This window comes from Nerophis lumbriciformis, linkage group LG02 (assembly GCF_033978685.3).
Source record: "Nerophis lumbriciformis linkage group LG02, RoL_Nlum_v2.1, whole genome shotgun sequence".
Classification (NCBI taxonomy): domain Eukaryota; kingdom Metazoa; phylum Chordata; class Actinopteri; order Syngnathiformes; family Syngnathidae; genus Nerophis; species Nerophis lumbriciformis.
The window spans coordinates 48,401,486-48,424,498 of NC_084549.2; the positions used below are offsets into that span (position 1 = coordinate 48,401,486).

A 23,013-nucleotide genomic window follows, 5' to 3' on the forward strand; every position below is an offset into this window, starting at 1 on the left:
TACCATAACTGTTGAATATATTTCAGGAAAAGTGACGGGGGACTTGTAACAGGCAGCAACACTGTTGGACCACCACCACCACCCTATGGGTAAGATTGACATTTATTACCTCATGCCTATGGGGCTACAAGTTCAAAACTTTTCATCTTTATAAAATCAAATTTGGTGAATTTCCAAACCAAAAAAACAGCATTAACTGAAATATTATTTTATCTGCCATCAAATAATTATTTCAGTAAATAGTATGTGAATGACAAATACAAATATTTAATGTATTTCATTGCCAAAACCCCAACATCTGTATCCACTTTGATTTCAGGATTAAAAGTTCTGAACTTGTGGACCCTGAAAACAATTATTTGCCATCATTTTATTACTTTTTAATCATGGTCAAAATGTTCATAGAGTGTAAATATCCACTCTACAATCTCATGTGTCAAAACTAGGGAGTAAAAAAATTAACATTTCATGTCATGGTTACAATTGTTATTACAGTATTGATAAATGTGCTCAAGAAGTACTTGAACACACACTGAAATCTTATAAACAAGTTTTATTGAGGAAAAAAAATAGTTACACAATATATACTTTCTTAACAGAAGGATAGTCAATGTTATGTATAACTTAATATTGTAAAATCTGTCATAATCTGTTGGTATTTTTGACTAAGTGAGTTGTCTATTTCCTTGCAGTCAAGAAGATTTCATCTTCAGTATTGGTCCAGTTCCTTTGTCTTTGATGTGAAATGTTTTTGTTTAGGAGTACTGTACAGAATGATTGTAGATATGGTCAATTTTGGTCATGGTACATTTATTTTCATTATTGGTACCGTCCATCATAGAGTGAGGAGAACAAATCATTTATACACTGCTGATTTTGTAGTTTGAGGTCTGTTACTTTTATTATTATTATTATTATCATTATAGGTACACTTCAATTGTAAGTGATAGAATCCAAAACAAAAATCCATAATCACATTGTATGAATTTTTTTTAAAGTAATTAATGTGCATCTTTTTGCATGATATCCATATTTGATACTTCAAATATACTCCCAATAGAGGTTTCTAGGTGATCAATTCCATGGAAGAAAAATGCAAATTACCTGAAAACATACAATGTGATTTTTTGTTTTGTTTTATATTTTGCAGTCTATTAAATACTTGTTCTCCTCACTGTACATAGACTAAGGTCCACTTTGGCCGCTGGAGGTTAAAATGTGGGTCATTTCAGTAATTTTTTTGTAGTTCAGTATTTCACATCTCTTTTGACAGGAGAGATGCAGGCAACCCATCTGTCGAGGACACTATCTCATATCGACCGCAGGCAGAAAAATCATGGACGCCATGTGATGGATGTTGGGAGGAGTTCGAAAAAATCCTGCGAGAAAAGCAACAAATCGAAGAAGTCCTCTTGAAAATAGGCAAGTAATTAATGCTAATTTATTCATGATGTAATTATTTTGTTTACGTAAATTTGTTATTTGGCCTTGAACACATTATTTTCTCATTCGGGTATTATTTGTGCTATTTTTTCCCTTTCAGATCCGGACCAAGTCAGCGTACTCCAAACTCTCGGCGACCTCGTTAGTGACAAATACAGCGACGGCCCTCCTCAACAATCGGGCTAGCAGGAGCTCTTTCCTGAGAGCGGCGGATTCATGTCCTTGTTCCGCCTTGCTGCCATGAGTCATGCTTCAAAGCCCAATTGCATGCGTTTATTCCATGCACTTTTTGACCACTTTTTTACAGTTGAGGAGTGTCAAAATGCTGTCGCTTTTGGTCGCCCTGGAAACAAACCTGCAGGAACAGGAAAGCGCATCCTTGACCGGAAAAAAGTTGAAGAAATCCTAAGTAAGTTTTCCCAAACTGAGGGTGTTTTCAGGCCAAAATTGTGTAACAATAATTAAATAGAAGTTCAATACGAGAAAGTTTGATCCCTTATCGATTATAGCACACAAGAAGCATAACTGAATGTTACATAATTACAGTTTGTGATTGGCCAAAAAACTAGCATTGTGATAAGCAATATAGTGTTATGTCCATCAACTTGAAGTGTGGTTGTGTGTATTAGTGTACTGTATGTGCAGGGTTTCCACAAGGCATGAAGTCATTAAATGGATTTTGTGTAAATTAAGGCCTTAAATGGCAATAAAAAGCATTAAAAGCGTTGTCCAGAGGCATTTAAAAAATGTAATACAATTGTAGGACATGGCCGATAGTCAATATGTCAAACGGAAAAAAAAAATTAAAATTAAAATTAACTTAAGAACCTCGAAATTGCTACATCTGTCTGTGTCTGAAGCTGCCAAACTGCATACAAGAGGTATTGTAAGGTGGGAACGCGACAAAAGCACTGCCTCAATACGGCACAATGAAACTGCTCTGGGGGCCTAAACTTTTCCATTCTTTGGTCACTGTAGGCGTGTAGTCCTTAACTGGGACATCATGTCAGGATAATGGGGAAGCTGAGCTTTTTTCATACACGACTCGTTTATTTCAATCACCTCCACTTCAACACATATGAGCTAACTTGGCTAACATTAGCAACTGTCGTGACGCAGGCGCCTCAAGTTATGGCTTAGGATGGACAAACAAGGCAATTTTTACAGCAGATCACAACTCTTTTATTCTCTGACGTTCCCACAATAAATTAATAAAAGTTCCTTCAGCTGCTGGAGACTTGATACATAACTTGCTATTTACTGTAAACATTTTAAACAACAGAGAGGGTGTAAAATACAATATATTCAATATCGGCAAATTAATATAATTGACATAGCTTTTTTTTTAATGCATTTTATTGGCATTTTTCCAAATACCGTTCTGTATTTTTCTAAAATGTTTAAATCGATCATCCATGTCCAAACACATGCATAATTTGCAATCCTAGTATGATGTTCATTTATTATTCTATAAAACCTTTTAACTATTTTAAAACAAATTGTAATTGTAAAATGGTATCCTCCAGTTTGTGGCTATTATAAGACATTTTCAGAGAATATATATATATATATTTACAGCATGTTTTAAACAGACACAACAAAAAAAAATGGCTTATGGGTATATTATATTGATCATCTGATGCAGAATTGGATGTTTGTTTAGAGGGCTTAAGTGCAGTTCTCCTTTAAATATTTTGATGGATGGAACCTTTTAATTGGCCATTCTACGGCCATGCACACAGTCAAAACACTATATGCTACTCAAGAAAAATAAATAAATAAAAATACATTCTCCAATTAAACAGTCTTGTAAGCCAATTCTAATACACGAGAGAGTAACAGTTAATCTAAACTTTTCAACTAATTAACTTGTCTAATGCTTACAACTGTGTGTATACAGATAATTGTAGGCTTTTGACTATATATAATAACTATATGCAGTCGCACATGGGCATTACATTTTTATAAGTACCAAAAAAATGGCGTTAAAAAGCATTAAATTAGATTTGCATTATTATTATTATTGCATTGCATAGATTTGATACCTGTAGAAACTCGGATGTGGCAAAATTACGAATGCCTGATTATTATGTTCTTGCCTTACAGCGTATGTCCTGAGATGCGGTACCCTTCCTGATTGGGACAATATTGAGGAGGCCAAGCTCAAGCAAGCTTTGGTAAACAAATGTTGGGCAAGAGCAGGTTTTAAGTAGGCCCTTGTACCTGCCAAGTTCATTCTGGGGTAGGATGTTTCCTTTGTAAACATGTTGATATTTTGGTCTGGGGTTGCGCAGTATATATTGTATAAAAATGCCCTATGATGTAGCTTTTAGTACCACGTTATACTGTGACAATGCATATTGAGCTGTGCTGTGTCTCGCAAATTTGGCACTGATGCAACCTCACTAACAAGCTAGCGGCTAATATCCCTTCACAGTACAAAGCTATTTCCAAATAAAAAACGGAAATGACGCAGTATGTTACTGCTTACATAATCAGAATCAGAATCAGAATCAGCTTTATTGTCATTACGCAAGGTAACGAGATTGAGGCCATGCCATACAGTGCGATGTGTGCATGCTAGAAAAACTATGTGCAAATATATAAAAATATAAAAAATGTAGAAGTGCAATGAATATGGTGTGAAATGAATATATACATGAAAAAAACAAAACAAAAACAGGGTGGTTGGTGGAATGGGTTATTGCACCGAAGAGAAGGCAGTTATGAGGGACAATGGGGCAGTCCGTTCAGGATGGTTATGGCCCTGGGGAAGAAGCTGTTCTTTAGCCTGTTTGTTTTAGTTTTAATGCACCTGTAGCGCTTCCCAGAGGGCAGCAGGTGGAACAGGTCAGAGCCAGGGTGGGTGCTGTCCTTGATGATGGCACTGGCTCTGTTGAGGCAGCGGGAGGTGTAGATGACCGTCAGAGAGGGGAGAGGGCGGCCGATGATCTTCTGAGCCGTCTTGACCACTCTTTGCAGCCTCTCCCTGTCTGCTGCAGTGCAGCTGCCGTACCATACCGTAATACAGTAGGTCAGCAGGCTCTCGATGGACGAGCGGTAGAAGGTCAGCAGCAGGTCAGGCTTCAGGTTGTACTTCCCGAGGACTCTAAGGAAGTGTAGCCGCTGCTGAGCCTTCTTGATGATTGATGTGGTGTTGACTGTCCAGGAGAAGTCATTAGAGATGTGGACTCCAAGGTACCTGAAGGTGTGGACCCTCTCTACACGCTCGCCGTTGATGTAGAGGGGGGCAGGGTCGGTGCTGCTCCTCCTGAAGTCGACGATGATCTCTCTGGTCTTGCTGGTGTTGAGAGCGAGGTTGTTCTCCGAAGACCAGGCCGTCAGCTTCAGGACCTCCTCTCTGTAGGCAGCCTCGTCACCCCTGGAGATGAGCCCGACCACTGTGGTATCGTCGGCGAACTTGACGGTAAGGTTGTCACTGTGGGCCGGACTGCAGTCATGGGTGTAAAGGCAGTAGAGGAGGGGGCTCAGCACACAGCCCTGTGGGGAGCCGATGCTCAGCGTGCGGGAGGATGAGAGGTGCGGGCCAAGTCTCACATTCTGGGGTCGGTCCGTTAGGAAGTCCCTTATCCAGGCGTTTGTGAGAGGGGGGAGGCCAAGAGTGTCCAGTTTATTGCAGAGTCTGTCCGGGATTATTGTATTGAAGGCAGAGCTATAGTCCACAGAGAGCATCCGGACGTAGCTCTGCTGCTGCTCCAGGTGGTTCAGAGCAGAGTGGAGAGCAACAGCGATGGCGTCCTCTGTGGACCTGTTCGCCCGGTATGCGAACTGGTGGGGGTCGAAGTCTGGAGGGATATGGTCCTTGATGTGCTGGAGAACAAGTCGCTCGAAGCACTTCATGATTACCGGAGTGAGGGCCACTGGTCGGTAATCATTCAGGCTGGTGATGGGAGACTTCTTCGGCACCGGGATTATTGTAGATGACTTCAGGCAGGATGGGATGACTGCCTGAGCCAGGGAGAGGTTGAAGATCCTGGTGAGGGGGGGAGCGAGCTGGTGGGCGCACGTCCTGAGCACCTTTCCAGGTACTCCGTCTGGTCCGGTAGCCTTCCTGGGGTTCACAGCCAGGAGCACTCGTCTGACACTGTGCTCCTGTACAGTGAGTGGAGTGGCGCCGGAGCCCGGTGGGGGCGGGGGCAGGGCTGTAGCAGATGAGTGTCGCTGGGGGGTTTCGAAACGGGCAAAGAAACAGTTAAGCTCCTCTGCCAGTGTCACACTCTGATCCGCAGTTGTCATATTGCAGCCTCTGAAGTTCGTGATGTCATGAATGCCCCGCCACACCTCCCGTGAGTTTTTGCTGGACAGATGGGACTCTATGCACCTCCTGTGGTCCGCCTTTGCTTTTTTAATCCCTCTCTTCAGGTCGGCTCTAGCAACACTGTACAGTGCCCTGTCCCCTGACCTGAAGGCTGCGTCGCGGGCCCTGAGGAGTGTGCGGACCTGGCTGGTCATCCAGGGTTTCTTGTTGGGGTAAACCCGGATAGTTTTTTCCACAGTCACATTCCCGATGCAGAACTTTATGTAGTCCAGCACCGTTCCTGTGGCTGTCTCCAGCTCCTGTTGTTGGAAGAGGTCCCAGTCTGTGTGTTGGAAGCAGTCCTGAAGTTTGGGGAGTGCATCGTCAGGCCAGGTCATAACAGTCTTTGTGATAGGCCTGGCCTGGTGTCTGATGGGGGTGTAGGTAGGAGAGAGCAGGAGGGAAAGATGGTCTGACTGTCCAAGCTGGGGGAGGGGTGTAGCTCTGTACGCGTGCTTTATGTTGGTATACATGTGGTCCAGGGTGTTCTTGCCCCTTGTAGAACACTTCACGTGCTGGTAGAACTTAGGGAGTACAGTCTTCAGATTGGCCTTATTAAAATCCCCTGCTATGATATGGACACCATCGGGGTGGGCCCGCTGCTGTTCGTTGACGGTGTTCAGCAGAAGAGAGAGCGCTGTGTTTACTTTGGCGTCCGGTGGAATATACACAGCCGTGATGATAACAACAGACAGCTCTCTCGGGAGAAAAAAAGGCCGACATCTAACAGACATGTACTCCACGTCCGGGCAACAGTGCTGTTCAGTGATTGTCCCGTTGTTGCACCAGTTCTCATGCACGTAGATACAGAGCCCCCCTCCTCTGCTCTTACCGGAGTCCTTAGTTCTGTCCCGGCGGAGCAGAGTGCGTCCGGCTAGCTGCATGCTAGCATCGGGTATTTCCGGGTGAAGCCAGGTTTCGGTGATAATCATAGCACAACAGTCCCGAACATAGCGGTTTCCAGCAAGTTGTAACTCCAGGTCGTCCATCTTCTGTACAAGGGATCTGGCATTAGAGAGGAACAGGCTCGGTAGAGGTGGCTTGTGGGGTTGTTTCCTAAGCCTGAGCAAGACGCCGGACCTGCGGCCACGCTTCTGCTTCCTCTCCCTCCTCCGTCTGCGCCGTCTCCCAGACCCGACAACAAACCACGGAGAGCCCTGTGCTCTCGCTATGTCATCTGGGATGTTGTGCTCGTGGTGAAAGTCGCTCGAAACAGATATCAGGTATATTAGTAGCTTTTGTAACCAATTTCAAAATGTTTTAATGATCATTTATGTACCAAATGTTATATTGTTATCGCAGGAGGCTGTTCTATTGTTTACAACAGTGTTTCTTAATCATAGGGCTGGGGCCCACTGTTTGGCTGCGAATACCCTTGGGGGCCGCAAAATAAATATCTGTTTCTTAGCTGTGGTCCGTCCATATGGGCCGCAATGGTACTCAGTTGTAATACACTTTAGTGTAAGATGACTAATTCAGTGTTTGTATTTGAGTGGGTCCCAGACCCCTCTGTAGTGGAAAAGTTGGTCGGGCCCTGAGGTAAAAAATGTTAAGTATCCTTGGTGTTCAATGTGTGATTATTTTTTATATGTATACCAGTTCCAAACACCACGGTTACAATTTTATAAATGTATTTCAGTTTTTCCTTGGAATATTTCCAAAATGGAAATTTAGTCATTTACTCACCCTCTTACTGAGATTAAGTTAGGTGTTTTTTTTAACTACGGTACATGGTTTGCTCAACAAGGAGTTAAAAAAAACTACACCGGACTTTTTCACAACAACAAAGTGAGTACTTAATGTTAAATTCATTTAGTTTTGTATTTGTTTTATTTTTTTTATATTGTTTTCTATGTTGTTTTAATTATTGTGAATGTCAATATGTACATTATGTATGTACTAATTAACTACATTTAAATTGTTGTATTTAATCTATTTTCATATCTTATATTTTGTATTTGTGTGTAGCCAAATAAAGTGATACACCGCTCAATATTTGAGTATTTTTTTAGTGTTATTTCTAATTAAGTCAGATAACGAATATTTAAATTGCACTCTCAATTTGTTCTCATTATTCTCAAATTTGAGATATGATGGCTTTGTTAAGACATTTAAGAGAAATAATCAAGACATGAAAGAGACATACATAAGATCTCTTTTATTGCTCATACATCTCATTTCTTTCTCTTTAATTTTCCTTCAAAATAAATGAGACATAATTGAGATCAGTGGCATACATATATGAGCTCTCCTCAGTGTATCCCACTTCTCAAATATTGCTCAAATGGTTGTCTCAACTCAACCTCCTTTGTCTCAGTGATGTCTTGTCTCTTTTTAGCTTATTTATTGCTCCTAAGGGTCCCTTAGGAGCAATAAAAGAGAAACAATTGATCACAGAATTAGACAGATATGAGAAGCTCAAAATGTTCTCAAGATACGAGATTAAGCAACAGATGAGCAAGCACATTTTTGCTATGGGTAGCAATACGGCTACATGATGCTTAGTGTTTCACTTAAGCTGCATCTGTTTAGTACATAGCTTCTAAAACTTGTAGCTCACCCTCCTTATATTCAGGATCAAAATGTTGTTCTGGATCATAATTTGTCCCAAAGTAAATGTTGGCTCTCACAAAGTCTACATGATTAGCATTGCTGTTGAAGGGGAAGGAATCCGTGGTTCCTACTTTTACTTTTACTACTTAGGCTTGCTTATTATTTTTCAAAATGGCTCAGGAATTTCTGTGAGATTGAAACTATTGTGATGATATCTATTTATTGTAATGCCCTTACTTATTGTTGATTGAACACAGAAATCATAGGGCGCTACTTTGTCTCAAGATGTGAATGTGTATGACCAGAATGCACGTACACACTAAAAACTGAAAAGTAACACAAAGCAAAACATACAATCCAAGTAATGCGCGTGCGCCAAACCTTGTCAAGGTAACCAAACGGTTCATATATTTTTCAAAAAATGTTTGATATACCGTGTTAGGATCGTCGGGATTTTATTAATACCGATACCAATATTGTTATTCCTTCTCGATACCAATATTCATAGGTACTCTTATCAGTGCTATGTAATTGGTGTAAATAGAGATGTGAAAAAAAACATGTTTAATTACCATTTTTGTTCGCACAAGTAGTTCTACACCACCACCATCAAGTAACATCTCACAACAAGTCTTATCAACACCTGCTTCTTAAATCTTAAACAATTCAACTAAGTGTTCAGTGCAAGGTGCAATTCAGTTGTTTTATGTCATCATCTTATATAGACCACACAGATCCCTCACTGTGTTTCTAATAATTACAATTACACTCAGCTGTAAACAATATGTATGTATGGCATGCATGTGCAGTGCACAAACATTTTACAACAATGTATCCAAACAAAAATAATTTGTGTTTATATTCCACACAGACATATTTGAGTGACCGTTGACAGCCACCGATGTGTATGTCAGTGTAGTGTGTACTAGGGTTGTGTACTAATCAATTAAAAATAGGTACTATACTAAACTTATTTACAATCAAATGTTTCATTTACGCCGTGAGTCTCTAGATTAAATTCAGTCGCTTTGGGAAGGTGACTAAAGAGCTCGGCGATATGGAAAATAAATAAATAAATAAATAAAAAATAAATATATATTTTTTTATATCATCTGATCTTGATTAATATCACAATTTTTGTTTTAATTAAAGTTGGTTGTCCCGTGCAGGATTATACTGAGTACCGCATCCCTACTGTTTACTACTGCAGTATCTTGTAACAGACATTTCTACCATGTTTGATTGAGGTATTATATGCTAACAGCTGACAACTGTCATTTTGTTCATACCTAAATTTTTTACTAGAGTTGCAACAGTACTGGTAACCCACGCTTCGGTCTGTATCTGGTTTTAGAGCTACTGTTTTGCTTATTTTTTGTTTTGTTTTGTGGAGGTAAAGAGAACAACTTTTTTTCCTCTCAAAGTTATTTTGGTTTTTTTGCTTGTCATCGCAAACATTCTGCAGTAAACAAAGTATCATTGGTGTAGTTGTAGTGAATACTATAAGACTTTTATTTCAAGTTAACATTTACTAAACAACATTTTGAAATGATAAAATTGTATTTGTTTTCTTTAATTTCTTGTATACATCAGTGCTTCTTACCAGTGCTTTGCAAACAGCAAGCAGTGACCCACATTGTGGTGTTTCTAAAACTCAAACTGTGTATCTTATAGTGATGGAAAATATATTAATGTGCAGATTGAACAAGTTTAATGTTTATTGTATCAACAACAATTTTTTTTATCCACAAAAAAGAAAACAAATTGTCTGTTTGCAGAGGGATTTTTTTTATACCAGTACCGGTACTGTTGTGCTTGTTACTCCAACGGCATGGATACGTTTTTTTAAGTACATGTTATATCAGAGGAGTGGAGTCTCTGCAGACACATAAAGAAAAAATCTGATTAAAAAAATATTTAGATATAAAAATGTCTTCTCCGATAAAATTAGTGGGTGTGTTGATTCGCCCAGTCGGGACCACTACAATCACATAGACGTTCTCTGAGTGCCTGCAAGTCCGCATTCGAGGAAGGATTACTGGTGAGCTGTAGCAGATACTGAAACTAAAGTCGTTGCTCCTAACCTCCTTTAAATGTTGTGTTTCAACTTCTATGCTATTGTTAGTTATATTTCTTCATTTAGTTCTCCTGGGCTGCACTTCCAGCTGTGTAAAGGGACGAGGCACATTGTGATTGAACCTTAATTACATTGTAAGGAGATTGAGCGGAACGAGATGGTTGCGCCCACAAACACACGCAAACGTACACACAAACGCACGCGTGCACACACACTTTCACACACACACACACACACACACACACACACACACACACACACACACACACACACACACACACACACACACACACACAGTAACTAAAGGCAGATTGTTCCGTGCAGGATTATACCAAGCATTGTTGCCTCCCTACTAGGGGTGTAATGGTACACAAAAATTTCGGTTCGGTACGTACCTCGGTTCAGAAATCACGGTTCGGTTCATTTTCGGTACAGTAAGAAAAAAACAAAATATACATTTTTTGATTATTTATTTACCAAATTTGTAAACAATGGCTTTATCCTTTTAACATTGGGAACACTATAATAATTCTGCCCACATTAATCAACATTAAACTGCCTCAAGTTGTTGCTCAGATTAAATAGAATGACAAAACTTTTCTTCTACATATAAAAAGTGCAACATTAAACAGTTTCAAGTCAACTCATCATGCTTAATTTATTACAGCATTTGGGAAGCCAGTAGTTGATTTTTATTATGTAAATGTTATATTGTTATCAACATGTGAGAGACTACACACACACAGTCCAGTGTTTCCCCACACATTCATTTATTTGTGGCGGCCCGCCACGAAAGAATTACGTCCGCCACAAATAGATTTTTCGGCTTTTGACTCGCTCGACCGCTCATAAAAGCAATGGGACTCTGTCTGTGAATGTAGCTTGTAGTTACAACTCCGGTGCAGTAGGTGGCGGTAGCCTACTATGCATTGTAAATCCGCCAATAGCACTTAATTCACCTGGTGGGCCAGAAGAAGAAGAAGAAGACGCCGAAATAAAAGAAGAACGGACCGACCGGATCAAAATACGAGGGTAATATAGGTTATAGGTAGATAGGTTATAGCTGCATCGCTCGCGTCTCGTCATATATTTAACGTTAATCCGCGATTTCACCGAGCGTTTCACTGACGCTGAGCAGCCTGACGCTGCTTCATTAACACCGCCGCTGTTTGACTCGGGGGCCGGGGCAGATGCACGCAGTAAAAGCTAAATTGTCCACTGTCCACTGCAGCATGTGAATGCAATGAAAAGAATAAAATTGGAGCCAACCAGCTGTTAAAATGTTGTCCAGGTTAATGTTTTGGCCATTAAAGGCCCTTCATTTCAAGATTTCAACTGTGATCGGGCTTTAAACAGGTGGCTGACCTGTTCAGATGGGTGTAACTGCTACTGGTTAAATAATGTGAAATAGCATTTAATTTTACAATGCCATTTAAATGTAATTATAGATAATAATAATAATAATAATAAATACTGTGTAGTGTTGTAAATAGTCAACGGGAAGGATTTTAGTAAGATATAAGCCATGAGCACTACACAGCCAGAAAAAAACCTAGGCAGGACAAGTAAAAATATTGGGGCAAGTAGATTTGAGAAGTCGGGCAAGTAGAACAAAACCTTAACGTTGAACCCTGCATGTGTTGAGCTGCTGCCGCTTAAGGTTAGACGGCACTGTACATAGAGCGGTTCTGCTCGTTAGTAATAAATTCTAATGTTGGATGTTCACTCCTTCACACAGATGAGTATAGAAAAATATTTTCAACGGCCGAAAAGGGCTCGACTTGGAGAGGAGGTAGGCCTACAGTCCGGACCACAAGAGTAATTATCAAAACGGAGCAGACACTTAGAAATCTCATAAGGAAAGTGAACAGACGTCCATCAGTGTGAAAATTAATTTGCTTCCAATACTTCCAGGCTTCAACTAGTGCCGCAGCTGTGGCAGCTGGCGCAGCTGAGGCAGTAAGAGAGGGTGAGGAGGAAGGGATAGTAAGTATGCAGGGAGATGTTGTAGGAGAGGAGGAAGACAGGCAGCATGTAGAGCCAGCTAGGGCGGAGGCAACAGGTGAGACTCAGCAAACACTGAAAAATAAAGCAGGATCAGATCAGAAATGCACTTTTCTCATGAAATGGGTCCTAATTTATATTCTTATGTGCCTTATAGAGAGGACCACGACAAAACATAGAGCGACTGGGTTCGATCCAGAATGGCTAAAAATGCCACAATTTAAGTCATGGCTGTATAACACCCAGCACGGTAAGCTCCAGTGTCTCCCTCTTCTCTGGAGGAGGGTCTGGCGAGCGAGACTAGCTCCAGTGCGACCTGTTCAGCAGCAGCAGCAGGAGGAGGAGGAGGTTGACTGACTGTGGCAGGACACCTCTGCCTCTGTTTCACTTTATGTTGCTGGTAAATAATATGGTTGTAGTAGTAGGCTAAAGTTAAATTATTTAGTATGGACTAATTAAAGGGGCAGAGCTTTAAGAGACATTTTAGCTTTTATATTTTATAAGATATATTTTTTGTAAGAACCACAATTAATAAATATATTTCAGTGAATAACTAATTGTTCAAATCTGTATATAAATATGTACATAAAGTGTTGTAATTATATTCCAACTCCGCGTTCTTCTTGGTCATCGCCGCTGCCGCCGCCACCCCCCACCTCCCGACCACACCACCACAAATAGATGCCTGTCCTGTGGGAAACACTGCACACGCATACACACGCACACGCACCGCAAAATGAGCTAACGTTATGCTAAAAGCTAATTAGCCTTCACCTCAAGCCAGGACTGCGAGCGAGCTGAGCTGCAGTTTAAGTCAAGTTTAAGAAGGTCAACGGGCTCATAGTGATGTTACTAGTAGTTGACTGGGAGGTGTTTATTATAATTTGGGGAGAGTTAGCTGCCTGATGCTCACCTGCTAAACACCTATCTGCTCGACGCTGAAGCGCTGACTACATGTGCTCTGAATACGCACTGCTGATTGGCTGTTACCGCTCTGAATACGCACTGCTGATTGGCTGTTAATGCTTTGTGTGTACCAATCAGATGGTTGTGTGGGTGGGACAATGCTGGGTGCTGAGACAGAGGCAGAAGGAGCAAAGCAGCTTGTTAAGACTTTAGCTTAGAAACTCGTTCGGTACACCCCCGTACCGAACCGAAAGCAATGCTAAAAACTGATCGCCATAATCGAACTCAAATTAATCGCGATCAACGATCACGATCATATAATCGCTCAGCCCTACTTAGGAGCAGTGTTGTAATAACGGCGTTACTAGCGACGTTATTTTTTTTCAGTAACAGGTCATCTAATTAATTACTTCTGCTATCGTTGCAACGTCAAACCTTAAACGATGGGTGAGTGTGGCTGACAGGGGGTTAAGGCAAAATAATTATTTTTTTAAGGAGTTATCCGGCTTAATGTATACAACACCTGAGTGGCGCCGTGAGTGGCAACCCATCAGCGTTCCTGTTCTGTAACCCTGTACAATCTTGAACGGGTTTGTGCTGAAATGTTTGTATTGGATCGATACCAAATTTGTGGTATTACCCAAAACTTATGTAAAGTATCCAAACAACAGAAGAATAAGTGATTATTACATTTTAACATAAGTGTAGATAGAACATGTTAAAACACAAAGTAACCAGATATTAACAGTAAATTAACAAATTAGATTATTAATCCATCTATTTTCTCCCACTTGTCCCTCATAATTTTGACATATTATGTTGGAAATGACAAAATATGTTGATGCATACATACAAAGTATAAGGAGAAGCCAAATTAGGGGCCTTTGTAACCTGTTTGCTTACTTAATACTAAAAGGGAAGGTGTCTAGTATGTTCACTATGTTATTTAATGCCAAAATTCTTCAATCAATCAATCAATCAAAGTTTACTTATATAGCCCTTAATCACAAATGTCTCAAAGGACTGCACAAGCCACAACGACATCCTTGGCTCAGATCCCACATTAGGGCAAGAAAAAACTAAACCCAATTGGAACAACATGAAACCCTGGAAGGGTCCGCAGATGTGTTCTGGCACTAGTGTATGTGCTTTAACTGTGCTATACTATCAATGGCATTGCGCAGGGCATCGTTAAAGTTGTCAGTGAGGTTATTGATAGAGCCCACATAATTTGGGAATGATGTAATTACCGAAGGCAGTAGACCAGCAAGAGACGTAGTTGTGACAGCATTAATGTTGCGGAAGCTAAAGCATTGGTTATTAGCTTGTTGACAATGAATCAGAACTTCAAATTTTATAAGGTAGTGATCTGGCATACCGTTTTCGTGGGCTCATTTATTATTTGTGTAAGACCACAGCTATCAACTATAGTCAGGAGTGCCACGCACAGAGGGTCAGACGGGGTATTCATATGAATATTAAAATCTGTCATTATAATTATATTACCTGCGTGCGTCACTCGATCGGCAACAAACTGAAAATTCACTGATAAAGTCCTAATAGGGCCCAGGGGGGATAGATAACAGCCAGATGGAGAGGTAGCGGTGTGACAGACCTCATAGTAAGCACTTCGAATGATTTATATGTATTACTTAGGTTAAGGCTAAGGTTACGGTTTTCATTGGATATTCTTATTTGATTGCAAAAAGAAACATGTGTTTATTGAATAATTTCTGTTAGAAGAAAGTCAATAATAACATTGTTTGTGGTACCCTCTATTTTTAAAAGTATCAAAATGTATCAAAATACATTTTGGTATCGGTATCAGTACCAAAATATTGGTATCGGGACAACCCCATATAAATAAAGAGACTTTGTGAGCAAGGTTAATGCTCAATCAACCAGTTTGTAGAGTCAAGAGACAGGATGACCTGAAACACAATTTTCAAGCAAGGTGTGTTTTGATGCCTCGCAAACGCACCGTAATGAGTGATGTCAGACGGGAACTACAGACCTGTCAGTGGATGCTATCTTGCTTCAGAGCAATTTTATGGATTGTTATTTTACTTAATTGTGTCACTTTTTCGAGTTGATTATTGGCCTGTGGATTATTGAATCGCAAAGATGGCGGTTTACATAGCGCGGTAGAAGCGGTCGTGAGTAAGTCTGTTCACTTCAAACTGACACTAATTCTTATTAGGGTGCGTGGCTTTGAGGGACTTTTGAGGAGTAAATATTGTTGTGTTATAATTGTTTTGTGGTGTTGCTTCCTTACTTGTGTCTTTTGTTATGCGTTACAGTGGAACCTAAAGTGAATGTGACAGCGTTAAAGGCCTACTGAAATGCGATTTTCTTATTCAAACGGGGATAGCAGGTCCATTCTATGTGTCATACTTGATCATTTCGCGATATTGCCATATTTTTGCTGAAAGGATTTAGTAGAGAACATCGACGATAAAGTTCGCAACTTTTGGTCGCTGATAAAAAAGCCTTGCCTGTACCGGAAGCAGCAGACAAGTAGCGTGACGTCACAGGTTGTGGAGCTCCTCACATCTGCACATTGTTTACAATCATGGACACCAGCAGCGAGAGCGATTCGGACCGAGAAAGCCACGATTTCCCCATTAATTTGAGCGAGGATGAAAGATTTGTGGATGAGGAAAGTGAGAGTGAAGGACTAGAGGGCAGTGGAAGCGATTCAGATAGGGAAGATGCTGTGAGAGGCGGGTGGGACCTGATATTCAGCTGGGAATGACTAAAACAGTAAATAAACACAAGACATATATATACTCTATTAGCCACAACACAACCAGGCTTATATTTAACATGCCACAAATTAATACAGCATAACAAACACCTCCCCCCTCCCGTCCATATAACCCGCCAATACAACTCAAACACCTGCACAACACACTCAATCCCACAGCCCAAAGTACCGTTCACCTCCCCAAAGTTCATACAGCACATATATTTCCCCAAAGTCCCCAAAGTTACATACGTGACATGCACATAGCGGCACGCACGTACGGGCAAGCAATCAAATGTTTGGAATCGTACTCACGGTACCGCGTCTGTGCATCCAACTCAAAGTCCTCCTGGTAAGAGTCTCTGTTGTCCCAGTTCTCCATGTTGTCCCAGTTCTCCACAGGCCACTGGTAAAGCTTGACTGTCATCTTCCGGGAATGTAAACAATGAAACACCGGCTGTGTTTGTGTTGTTGCCGCAGCCTGCCGCAATACACCGCTTCCCACCTACAGCTTTCTTCTTTGCTGCCTCCATTGTTCATTGAACAAATTGCAAAAGATACGCCAACACAGATGTCCAGAATACTGTGGAATTTTGCGATGAAAACAGACGACTTAATAGCTGGCCACCATGCTGTCCCAAAATGTCCTCTACCATTCGTGACGTCACGCGCTGGCGTCATCATACCGAGACGTTTTCAGCAGGATATTTCGCACAAAATTTAAAATTGCACTTTAGTAAGCTAACCCGGCCGTATTGGCATGTTTTGCAATGTTAAGATTTCATCATTGATATATAAACTATCAGACTGCGTGGTCGGTAGTAGTGGGTTTCAGTAGGCCTTTAAATAATAATTACAATCCATCCCAACTCGAGTTGAGTGAACATGTGTGAATATTTTTAGCCACCAAGAATTGTCTACATTTCCTACAATACGCTGCACGATTAGAGAACTGCTAGATAATAATTATGCTATTCCCACTCATCTGTTTGGCAAAATGCTGACCAACACACTGTTGCTCTCATTAAGGCACAAACCATCAACTGTACCAGAAATCATATTCACCTGCTTTGAAGTGCTACCATTGAATAGTCAGCATCTTGTCTATTCGAAAGAAGTAAAAGTCAGCAAGAACTTACTTAAAAAGAAATGACTATGACATTTCAACAGAATTGAAGCTTGTCTCCATGCGTGTTCCATCATTTCTATTTGTCTGGCTTAATAGCCTTCACTGAAAGTGTTCTGTGAATGCACATAATAATACGGTAATCATTTTGTCAAACTTATTATAAGCATCTTGTTGAATTGTCTCCCAGCAGGACATCATGCTATCCAATCCTTTTATCTCCCTCATTCATCTTTTCTCTTGTCCTCCCCTATGGAGGGAAGGAGTGGCCTCAAGTTCCATACAACACTTGCCGGGCAAATTACAGGACCAAATTACAGACCACCTGTGGCTAAACCCATCTAGACAAATCCAGTTTGTCTCTCAGCAGCCTTGGAAGTCCATTTCCAAAAATCACCTTAACCTTTGCTTCTGCTTTTGAAACAACTTCTGGATTTAACTCAGTGTGCTAGGACTTGGCTTCTTAGGTCAACAATGGAAAGTTCTGTTAACTGTCTAATATTTTAGTAAAAGAGTATTCTACTGAATGTTCCCTCCGTTCATAGGATAAAACATATTTTTGCTTGGTTAATCAGTACCTTGATGGTTTCAGGATCGCGCAAATTCAACCAACCCCCATGAATTTGTACGGCCTCGAAACGTTGTCCAATGCCCATAACTTTCCCGTTTTGGCCAGTCAGCGTAATTTTCACCAATCAAATGAGTCTTTGAGCGGCACTCATGAGCAGCACTCAAACGCAAACGTCAAATGTCCGATCAAAACTACAACTGAGTAAGTATATGAAATACAAATAAATAATATACAAAACGATATGACTTACAAAATCAATTGTACGAGTTGTTCATATAAAGTCAGGCTTTTGTCCGCAATATCCAACAGTCAGAAAGTTGTTTTCTCAGTAAATTATGAATTAATGAGGGTCAAGTGATTCTTTATGGTTCATTTCATACTTTTACAACATGTAGTAAATAGTTAATATTTGATGTCATTTACCTTCGTTCCACTCATGTACTGCCTCCTTTATTTCACATTTATCCAAAAAAGTCTGAGTAATAAGCAGCTTCATACTCTTGTAAATACATTTCACAGAGTCCGTCCACTTCTCGTAACTTCGAATATCGAAATTAAGTTTGTAAAAAACAATAAACTGCATATAGTTTGAAGACTACGACTGAGTAAAAACACTGCAAAATAGGTTCACTGATAAGCATTCTTCAGCACACAGATGCCACACAAAAGTTTCTGCAAATCGAAAGTTTCGGTTCGGTTCTTGGCCCTGCACTCTTTAGTATTTACATGTTGCCGCTAGGCGACATCATACGCAAATACGGTGTTAGCTTTCATTGCTATGCTGATGACACCCAACTCTACATGCCCCTAAAGCTGACCAACACGCCGGATTGTAGTCAGCTGGAGGCGTGTCTTAATGAAATTAAACAATGGATGTCCGCTAACTTCTTGCAACTCAACACTAAGAAAACGGAAATGCTGATTATCGGTCCTGCTAAACACCGACATTTATTTGATAATACCACCTTAACATTTGACAACCAAACAATTACACAAAGCGACTCAGTAAAGAATCTGGGTATTATCTTCGACCCAACTCTCTCCTTAAGTCACACATTAAGAGTGTTACTAAAACGGCCTTCTTTCATCTCCGTAATATCGCTAAAATTCGTTCCATTTTGTCCACTAGCGACGCTGAGATCATTATTCATGCGTTCGTTACGTCTCGTCTCGATTACTGTAACGTATTATTTTCGGGTCTCCCTATGTCTAGCATTAAAAGATTACAGTTGGTACAAAATGCGGCTGCTAGACTTTTGACAAGAACAAGAAAGTTTGATCATATTACGCCTATACTGGCTCACCTGCACTGGCTTCCTGTGCACTTAAGATGTGACTTTAAGGTTTTACTACTTACGTATAAAATACTACACTGTCTAGCTCCAGCCTATCTTGCCGATTGTATTGTACCATATGTCCCGGCAAGAAATCTGCGTTCAAAGAACTCCGGCTTATTAGTGATTCCCAGAGCCCAAAAAAAGTCTGCGGGCTGTAGAGCGTTTTCTATTCGGGCTCCAGCACTATGGAATGCCCTCCCGGTAACAGTTAGAGATGCTACCTCAGTAGAAACATTTAAGTCCCATCTCAAAACTCATTTGTATACTCTAGCCTTTGAATAGCCCCCCTTTTTTTAGACCAGTTGATCTGCCGTTTCTTTTCTTTTCTCCTCTGCTCCCCCCTATCCCTTGTGGAAGGGGAGACACACAGATCCGGTGGCCATGGATGGGGTGCTGGCTGTCCGGGGTCGGGACCCGGGGTGGACCGCTCGCCTGTATATCGGTTGGGAACATCTCTGCGCTGCTGACCCGTCTCCGCTCGGGATGGTTTCCTGCTGACCCCACTGTGGACTGGACTCTTACTGTTATGCTGGATCCACTATGGACTGGACTCTCACAATATTATGTTAGACCCACTCGACATCCATTGCATTCGGTCTCCCTAGAGGGGGGGGGTTACCCACATATGCGGTCCTCTCCAAGGTTTCTCATAGTCATTCACATCGACGTCCCACTGGGGTGAGTTTTTCTTTGCCCTTATGTGGACTATACCGAGGATGTCGTTGTGGCTTGTGCAGCCCTTTGAGACACTTGTGATTTAGGGCTATATAAATAAACATTGATTGATTGATTGAAACATTGATTTAGTTCTTCTTTCTCTTCGTTGTCAAGCATTTCGTAATAGAAATACACAAGCTATGGGAAATAAACAAGTCGTCCAACATTCTGTAATGACGCTTGTGCGTTCGAAAAATACGTTTTAAGAACGCCCCCAACTGTGTTCAACCAATCAGCGTTTGACAGCACAGCCCACCCCCGATAAGGTTTTGGTAACCTTTAGAAAGTCCCACCGAGCTGGCAGGAACTCTGAAAGTTTCTTCAGGACCCTTTCGGAGTTTGTGGGCGGCGTGGGCTCAGGCTGGAGGCGGTATAGTACGTAATATGGTTAATTAGTATCGCGGTACAATACTAATACCGGTATACCGTACAACCCTAGTACAAACACAGGGGCAACTTTATTTACCTGGGTAAATGGGAAAACTATTGTAAAAGTTCTTGCGGTGGAAATATATCAATTCCTTATTGATCAAACGGCACAATAGTCGTCCTCCCGTGTAGCTTAGACCTTCCTGTTCCTGTCTATAGCACTAAGCCTTCTGGGTAATGTGGTATATAAACATGTGTAATTTACACATATTTGTATATTTATTTAAGCTTTATTTATCCAGGGGAAGACAATTAAGTACATATTTTTATTTGCAATGCTGACCTAGCAAAAAGGCAGTTGACAGATATGTTGAAGTACAAACGTGTATGATAGTCTCTCATTGTATCGTCTGTCATTTTCCACCAAAAAAATGTGTGCTCTGGATTACTGTCAACAGTTCATAAATGCTCTTAACGTGCAGGGGTAAATCTGTTGGAACATAAAACAATGTTTAAGATGGATAAATACTTGTTAAGCGTAAAACATACACAGAATGTCTGCAACTTGTGGACAACAGAGCAGACAGCAAACAATAAGGAAGTATTTGGTAGTGTTCCTTTCTGTAATGAAATTTAATTCCTACCATTAGTAATAATGAAAGAGTAGACTCATTTGATAAGATCTGAGTATTATTAGAAAAAGAACAATGATGGATCACGTACAACAAGAACAAGTAAAAGTGATTCTTTGTTGTACTATTCTTACTGTACTGTGTTTGAAAATTAAATTCATACAAACCAAAAAATTGCCTTACTGTTGGAGCTTTAGACCATTTAGAACGGTAAAGACAAGTAATTTGGAACTGTTGAACAAGTTTGATCAGATGAATTGAAAAGATGAAAACAAAGTAGTCACAATCCAGATTGTTGCTTTTCTAGCTGAATCCTGTTTCCTTTTTCCTGAACAGCTTTATGATAAGCTCCTCCCCCATCCTGGAACTCCTACACCCCGACAGACCACCATCTAACTACAACTGTAAATAGAATGATATAATAACCTGCACATATGTTATGACTATGTTCACACTGCAGGCCAAAGTGGCCCAAATCGGATTTTTTCTAAATCAGATTTTTTCGGGCAGACTTTTTAAAACTGCATGTAAAATGTGATCTTTATCAGACTCCAGTGTAAACGCGCTTAGGCCCCAATGTGGCCTTGACGTCACTTGCATGTGCAGTTCGATAAATTAAAAACAAATGAAAGTTGACCGGATTCCATAAATTAACAAGGATATCGCTACAGTAAAAAAACGGTGTGTCAATATTTCAGAGTCAACCGATTTTAACCTAAATATAGTATTCATAAATCTATGTAGAGTAAACCAGCTCTAATAGTATAGTTAAAAGTCGGTGTTAAGTCATTCATTCAAGCAGTTTCGAATTCAACTCTACATTGTGTCAATCAGCAATGGGCACTTTGATCCTACATCTGGCGACTTTTGAAATCCTCTTCACTGAATTAAACAATACCGAACAAAACTGATTTAAATTAAAACAAATAATCCACATTAGAATGTTCGTTTGCAGTTCTAATCAAACTTGGCTTTTTTTTTTTTTTTACTCCCTTTATATCGTTCCTATGAGGCAATGACGTCATCTAGCAACTTTTCGCGACTTTTAGAACAGCCAATAGCTACTTTCCTTACTGAGGAGGTTACGACACTATTCAGCACCAGACATCCTTGAAACATCGCGTCACCATATTCACCAGTGTGGGGCAAATTTCAGGTGAATAAAGTTGATATTCCAATGCTTGTATTCTTGCTTAATTATTTTTTTTCTCACTAAGCAGGGTACAGTATGTATGATGTTGGTCATGAACTTGTTGAAACATGTACCGTATTTTTCGGAGTATAAGTCGCACCGGCCGAAAATGCATAATAAAGAAGGAAAAAAACATATAAGTCGCACTGGAGTATAAGTCGCATTTTTGGGGGAAATTATTTGATAAAAGCCAACACCAAGAATAGACATTTGAAAGGCAATTTAAAATAAATAAAGAATAGTGAACAACAGGCTGAATAAGTGTACATTATATGACGCATAAATAACCAACTGAGAACGTGCCTGGTATGTTAACGTAACATATTATGGTAAGAGTCATTCAAATAACTATAACATATAGAACATGCTATACGTTTACCAAACAATCTGTAACTCCTAATCGCTAAATCCCATGAAATCTTATATGTCTAGTCTCTTACGTGAATGAGCTAAATAATATTATTTGATATTTTACGTTAATGTGTTAATAATTTCACACATAAGTCGCTCCTGAGTATAAGTTGCACCCCCGGCCAACTATGAAAAAAACTGTGACTTATAGTCCGAAAAATACGGTACTGTCGAGTGACATTGTCGAATGACTAGGTGATCATTTTGCCATCTGTCTTATGGCATAGTATTAACAAGTAAATGAGCGTTTTTTAGTATGCTAATAATCGGTATTTAGCATTTATGCTAGGTGTTTATGTAGACTACAACTTGGTCAGTATTTGCATAAGCGTTCTTTAAGTGAATTGTGACTCCAGAATATCTACTGTTGTTTTTCACAGAGCCCAAATTAATTGAGTGGACTAATAGTTGGTAAGTTTGTTTATAGTATACTACAACAGTAGACATGTGCTAGATGGTAACTTAATTTACTTTATTTTCTTTACTTACTTTATTAAACGTCATTAAATGCGAGCCACATTTGACACATATACAGTAATTACCAGAACTGATTGCAGTGTTTCCCCCAGAAAATATGTTAGTTAAGGTGGTGACTCTCCAGGGGGAGGGGA

At 40.2% G+C, this 23,013-nt stretch overlaps 1 protein-coding gene and 1 long non-coding RNA gene across 5 annotated transcripts in view; one reads left to right on the forward strand and one right to left on the reverse strand.

The window, feature by feature from the left end:
* Nucleotides 1-23,013, reverse strand: part of hspa12a (heat shock protein 12A) — a 172,835-nt gene that overhangs the window by 121,323 nt on the left and 28,499 nt on the right. The gene's annotated exons all lie outside the window — the stretch shown is intronic.
* On the forward strand, nucleotides 11-3,881 carry LOC140679553 (uncharacterized). Its single transcript, XR_012050968.1, has 4 exons — nucleotides 11-89; nucleotides 1,274-1,422; nucleotides 1,751-1,852; nucleotides 3,550-3,881. It is a non-coding gene; the product is annotated as an uncharacterized lncRNA (long non-coding RNA).